The following is a 6,317-nucleotide window of genomic DNA, read 5'->3' on the forward strand; positions in this document are numbered from 1 at the left end:
TATTCGCCTGTGATTTTCCATTCTGAGCTGGAGGATCAATAAAGACATAAGGAGAGCCCACAAGCAGGTCCCAAGCACAAGAGCAACTCTCCTGTGGCTTCCAGCAACTGATGTTCAGAAGCATTCCTACCTCTGACCGTGATGGAGCCATCCAGGCTGGTAGCCGTGAAGAACCTTGTCCTCCATGAATTTGTTCTTTCAAAGCTATCCAAGTTGGTGGCCACTGCTTCCTCCTGTGGCAGCAAGTTCCATAGTTTAACACCACGCTGTATGAAGAAGTGCTTTTTTATCTGTACCAAATCTTCCAACATTCAGCTTTGTTAGATGTCCATGAGTTCTACCGAGTGCCTTTGAGATTTGGGGTCTAAAATATTTTTTTTTATTGCTTGACGTTTCACTTGGTAGTGCTAGACCTTCATTGCCATGACACAACCATGCTTCACTGGGTACCACGCTCTGGATGGGAGAATGAGCTGCCAAGTCACATGGTCCATATCAGCTTCCCACAGGAGAAAGAGCTTGGGGTTGGGTTTCATGATATTCAGGATCACCCCTGTGGAGTGTGACTAAGCTGTTGCTGCCTTCTGCTTTCCATCCTTGACATCTCTCTTTGAGCACACCTAGAGGGAGAATCATAGAACTGTAGAGTGGGAAGGGTCCTCCAACAGTCATTTATTCCAACCCCCTTGCAATGTAGGAATCACAGCTAAAGCATCCCTGATGGATGGACCCCTAACCTCTGGTTGAAAACTACCAAGGAAGAAGAGCCCACCACCTTCCAAGTGAGTCCATTCCACCGTTGAGCAGCTCTTGCCCTCAGAGCTCTTACCCTGCCTGGGGTTTAAATGGAATCTCCTTTCTTGACAACTTGTTTTCTCCTTCTTTCGCTCTCTGTTTTTTAGAATATTTATTGAAATTGACAATGATGAGATCCCCAGATACTTCCACCATCCTAGCCCTTAGTTGCTGATGTTCCTTCGTTTACAAGCAGCACTCTGGGCTCTGGCGGAGAGACTGTTCATGTAAACATTGACCTGAAGGAACTTGAAATCTGCTGTCTGCTGAGTTTGCATTTCCATCCACAAGACCCAGAGCAGAGGCTGCCGCCACCACAATTAAGAGTTTGACGTTTCCTGCAAAGTTTGGGAAATAGCCTGCAATGGAGTAAAGTTTAGGTTTTGCAAACAAAAGCACCACTCCCTCCATTATAAGAACATTAGAAGAGATCTGCTGGATCCGGCCAAGGGCCTATCTAGCCCAGCATCCTCTTCTCAAAGTGGCCAAGCAGATGCTTCAAGTGGAAGCCTGCAAGCAGGATTCAAGCACAAGAGACCTCTCCCTTATTTTGTTTTCCAGCAACTGGTATTCAGAAACATTGCTGCCATTAATTGTGGAGGCAAAGCATAACCATTCTGGCTATAAGCCATCAATTGCCCTCTCCTCCATGGATTTGTCTAATCCTGTTTAATGCCATCCAAGTTGGTGGCCCTCACTGCTTCCTGCAAGAGGGAGTTCCTCAGTTTGACTATGCACTGCATGAAGGACTTTCTTTTATCTATCCTGAACCTTCCAACATTCAGCTTCATCAAATGTCCAGTGATTTAAATGCTGTAACCCACCCTGGGAATTTAGGGGGGAGGATGGAAAATACATACATACATACATACATACATACATACATACAGTAAAGATAATGATAGTTCCATGAGTGTCATGAGATAGAAAGAAAAAATATTTTATCTATCCATTTTTTCCAGGCCATGAATAATGTTATAAACTTCTAGCATATTGCCTCTTCCTCCCCCTTTCTCTGAAATGTCCAAAATGCTGCAACCTTTCTTCATAGGGGAGTTGTTACACCTTGTCCTTGAGCATGTAGGAATTATTATTGCAATGCAGACAGCTTTAACCGATTTAACACTGTTCTATCAAAAAGCTCAGGTCCTGCTTGTGTCTTTCTCTTTGGGGCATGTGGTTGATGCCTGTGAGAAGAGAATGCTGTTCTTTGGTTCCTACAAGTGGTTTGCCTAATGCTACCAAGGGAACTCCCAGCCCCAGAAATACTTATACTGTATTTTCCACAGCCAGAAACATCATAATCCAGGCTCTGAGACACTCCACCAGACCAGCTCCTGTTTTTGTGCAATTTCCATCCCCAAGATGGTGGGCGGAGGCATATTCCAAAGACCCCTCTGTGTGCCACAGCTCTCTCTGTCTTTGGCCAAGTGACCCTAAAGGCTGCCAAGAGATCCTGTTGCAGCCCCACTCGGCGTTTTGATTTTCCACAGGAAGCGGCACTGCCCCGTGGCTGATTTCCGAGGGTGGCTGCCTCCTGCCTTTCCCGCCCCCGTAAACGATATCGGCCCCCTTTAGCTTCCGACAGGAACCAGAAAGGGAGGGACGTAGGCCGAAGCCTGCAGAGAAGTAGCCTGCAGGAGGCCCTTGACAGAGGGGCAGGGCAGCTTTTAGCAGGGGGCTTCCCAGCCCCTATAAGCTGTCAGAAGGAAAGTAAGTCCCCCCCCCCGCCACGGCCTTCCCTTCAGCAGTGCAGTCTGATGTTTAAAAGAGGGCACCCTATAGAGAGCGTCTTCAAAGGCTCCCACTGGGGTGTCCTCCAGGTTCAGTTCCACCCTGCCCGTTGACAGGCCTTTCATCCTCTGTCTCCGTCCTCCTCATTATGGCCTTCTCGCCCCCTCCTCCAGCTTCCCCCTCCCCAAATCTCTCCGACCTCTTGCAATGGCAAACTGCCCGATAGGAACCAGCTGTTGATTCCAAGGGAAAAAATACCTCTCACAAAAGAGCTTCTTTCTGTAATTTCTCAGAAGCAGTCTCAGTGAAGGTGGTGGGGGAAATCACCACTGGTCGCTTGTACTTCATGACCTATTCAGATTTTTTATTTTTATTTTATATAATCACACCTTTTCTCCAAGGAACTACATGGTTCTCCTTCCCATTTTATCTCCCAACAACCACAAGAGTAGGTTAGGCTGAGAGAGACAGCAACTGGCCCAAGGTCATCTAGTGAGCTTCCTGGACAAGTTGGGGTTTTGAACCCTGGTCTCCCAGATTTTAGTCCAGAACTGATACAGCCACTCCAGAAACAAAACCAGAGTCACTCCTACATACCATGGCAACATTCCTCAGATGAAAATAGGGACACTTCTCAGTCCCCTGCCACAGACCCTCCTTGACCCCTCATTTTTATCCTATCCCCCCACAGAGCATTTGCTATCGGAAGGAGGGCAAGTGCCACCTCCACTGCACCAATGGGGCACAGCACCCACGCCCTCCACCATCCTGAAAAAACAACAAGCCTCAATCCTGATATTATTTAATCTATTATTTGGTAGATTTACAAAAAGAAAAACACACACAAATAAATAAATCACAAATGAATAAACTTTAGAAAAGGGGCCAAGATTAGATGCAGACACACAAAGCATTACTATTATTTAAATCAATACTCCTTGTGCTCCGCTTCATTCCATTCCCCCTTTCTTCCTGCCCAGGGAGCCTTGCCCTCTGCCTGCCCCTCAGAGCTGGCGCATCACATGGGGCTGCATTCTCTCCTCCTCCTCTTCACCCCTCTCCAGCAGCCACTACAAGTTACCCATAGGAAGTAGTGGCCATGGAGAGGACAATGGAGATGCAGTGGCAATGCAACAGGATGCACCCTTGCAGCTGCCACCACCACGACTGCTGTCGCTCAAGGTAAGTGCTGACTTATCCTCCTGCCCGAGCTAGGCAGCAGCAGCACTGGTGGAGGAAATAGGGACATTCCTGGATGGCTTTTGAAATGTCCCTGGAAAATCGGGGCACTTGGAGGGTATGCCCCCATGCCCAGAAACTTTTCTTGAGACAAAGGCCTAGGGCTCCTTCAGTATGGCACTAGCCTTATGGACTAGTCTGTTTCAGCCTCTCCATCTTCTTCCAGGCTAAGTCCTACAACCATGTTCCAGAGGCATCAGAGCAAGAAGCATATTCATTACAGTGGTACCTCGGGTTACATACGCTTCAGGTTACATACACTTCAGGTTACACACTCTGCTAACCCAGAAATAGTGCTTCAGGTTAAGAACTTTGCTTCAGGATAAGAACAAAAATCGGGCTCCGGCAGCGCGGTGGCAGCAGGAGGCCCCATTAGCTAAAGTGGTGCTTCGGGTTAAGAACAGTTTCAGGTTAAGAATGGACCTCCGGAACGAATTAAGTACTTAACCTGAGGTACCACTGTATTGACATCCCAGTCATGTCTGCACAACTAACTCAGTACCGGGCCTCCTTTGCAGAGTGGTCGCTCCATCCCCTTGATCACTCTGGTTGCCCTTTTCTGAACAGCTTCAAACTGTACAATGTCCTTTTTGAGGCAAAGTGCCTCCCATCAGGAATTCCATGGTAATCCGAAGGATTTAATTTCCATTGAGGACATCATATTTCCGCTGGTGGATAATCAGGCCCCAACTCTCTTTGGCATATTCTTCTCGCTGTTGTTCTCGTATGCTTTCAGCTCAACAGAAGAAGGTACGTACATCCAGTCAAGGAGTGACGGGAGTCTGCCCAGCAATTCAGCAGAGAGGACACACTGTGTCACCACAAGACCCACAGGGAGGTTTGGAAAACTGCTGATTTTGGAATTTCTATGGAGGAGGGAAGGTTGAAGGGCAAAGGATGAAAAATGAGATGGTCCGGGTTGTTTTGTAATGACATCCAGAATGAAATATATTTCCAGCTGGAGGCAAAGAACTGATGCAGGTCCCTCCACCTTTATCCTCACTGTGTGCAGGGATGCTGGGAGGCTAGGTGTGGGGAGCTGGTATAAATACCCAGGACCCAGTGGTCCAGAAGCGGGCCTGGGACCCAACCATCTTGCTTAGGTTTTTTGTAGTGTCATTAATTGTCAATTGTTTTTGACATCCATTGTAGAATCAGTGAATTTCAAAGAAAATAATGATATGGAAAAGAGGATACAGAGAGGTGGTATGAGAGCCACCTTCAAATATCAGAAGGCCTGTAACATGGGAGATGGAGCAACCCTGTTTTCTGCTGCTGTGGAGGGCAGGACCCATGGCTTCAAGTTACAAGAAAGGAGATTCTGACTACATACCAGGAAGAAGTTTCTGAGGGTAAGAGCTGTTCGGCAGTAGAACGGACTCCCCTGGAAGCTGGTGGACTCGCCTTTGTTGGAGGTTGGGTGGTCCTCTTTCAGATCCCTCAGCTATGATTCCTGCATTGCATTGCATTGTGCTACATGACTCTTGGGATCCTTCCCACATCTACAATTTTATGGTTTCAAGTTCTGAAAATAAGCAGAACAGCAGCACAGAGGCACCAACAGTGGCATTTCATTCAGCAGCAGAAATCCTGTTCTTTTTAAGCATAGATTGGATGCCCACCTGTAAGTGACTCTTTGGTTTCATTGCAGGGAAAGGACTAGATCAGGCATAGGCAAACTCCGGCCTCCAGATGTTTGGGACTACAATTCCCATCATCCCTAGCTAACAGGACCAGTGGTCAGGGATGATGGGAATTGTAATCCCAAACAACTGGAGGGCTGGAGTTTGCCTGTGCCTGGACTAGATAACCGTTGGGGGTACCTTCCACTTCTATGATTCAAAGCTGTTCTTACTGCCATTGTGTGTGTCCCTCTGAGGCTGCATTTCAAAGAGTTGACAGTCACCCTCTAAAACAGAGACCAGCTTGTCCAATGGCACAGAGAGACACGCTCCCTGTGTCGGTGAAGACCCTCTGAGCCAGGAGCACTTGCCCTTTCCTTCCCCCTAAAACGGGCTAACTACAAATCCGAAACCATGCTAACATGCTAAGGAACAGCAGTCTTGACCTAGCACTGAATAAACATGAGCTCACTTTGGCTGGTGACCTGTATGCAGCCAAATGCATGCATATATATATATATATATATATATATATATATATATATATATAAGAAAGTGTGTGTGTATGGAGACAGGATGAATGCATGGGAGAGACAAAGATTCGGAATCAGAGGGTTGCTATGGAGACAGGTCAGATGCCTTTTGTTCTTCCATTCCAACACAGCTTAGGGAGATTTGAAAAGAAACACCCGTTTGCTTTCAGGGGCTCAAAGAAGTGTATTCTCTTTCTTCTCCAGAAATCTGAGATAAAGAAAAGGGAACAACGAAGTATTTGGGAGCTTGAGCTCCAACATTTAGCTACAATCTCCTCTGAAGCCAGAGGCAAATGAGAGTGTTTTCCATGAGGTCTTTGCAGGGGAACCTGCAAAACCTGTTTGACTGGAGTCATACCCCCTAAATGCCACATAGCGGCTTGTTCTCCTCTTC

General features: G+C 47.1%; 1 long non-coding RNA gene across 1 annotated transcript; it reads left to right on the forward strand.

Annotated features, from left to right (window-relative positions):
- Positions 1-3,563: 3,563 nt before the first annotated feature.
- Positions 3,564-5,866, forward strand: LOC310754594. Its single transcript, XR_014543904.1, has 2 exons — positions 3,564-3,711; positions 4,364-5,866. It is a non-coding gene; the product is annotated as an uncharacterized lncRNA (long non-coding RNA).
- Positions 5,867-6,317: the final 451 nt, after the last annotated feature.

Source organism: Podarcis filfolensis (assembly GCF_964270895.1).
Source record: "Podarcis filfolensis genome assembly, chromosome: Z".
Taxonomy (NCBI): Eukaryota; Metazoa; Chordata; class Lepidosauria; order Squamata; family Lacertidae; genus Podarcis; species Podarcis filfolensis.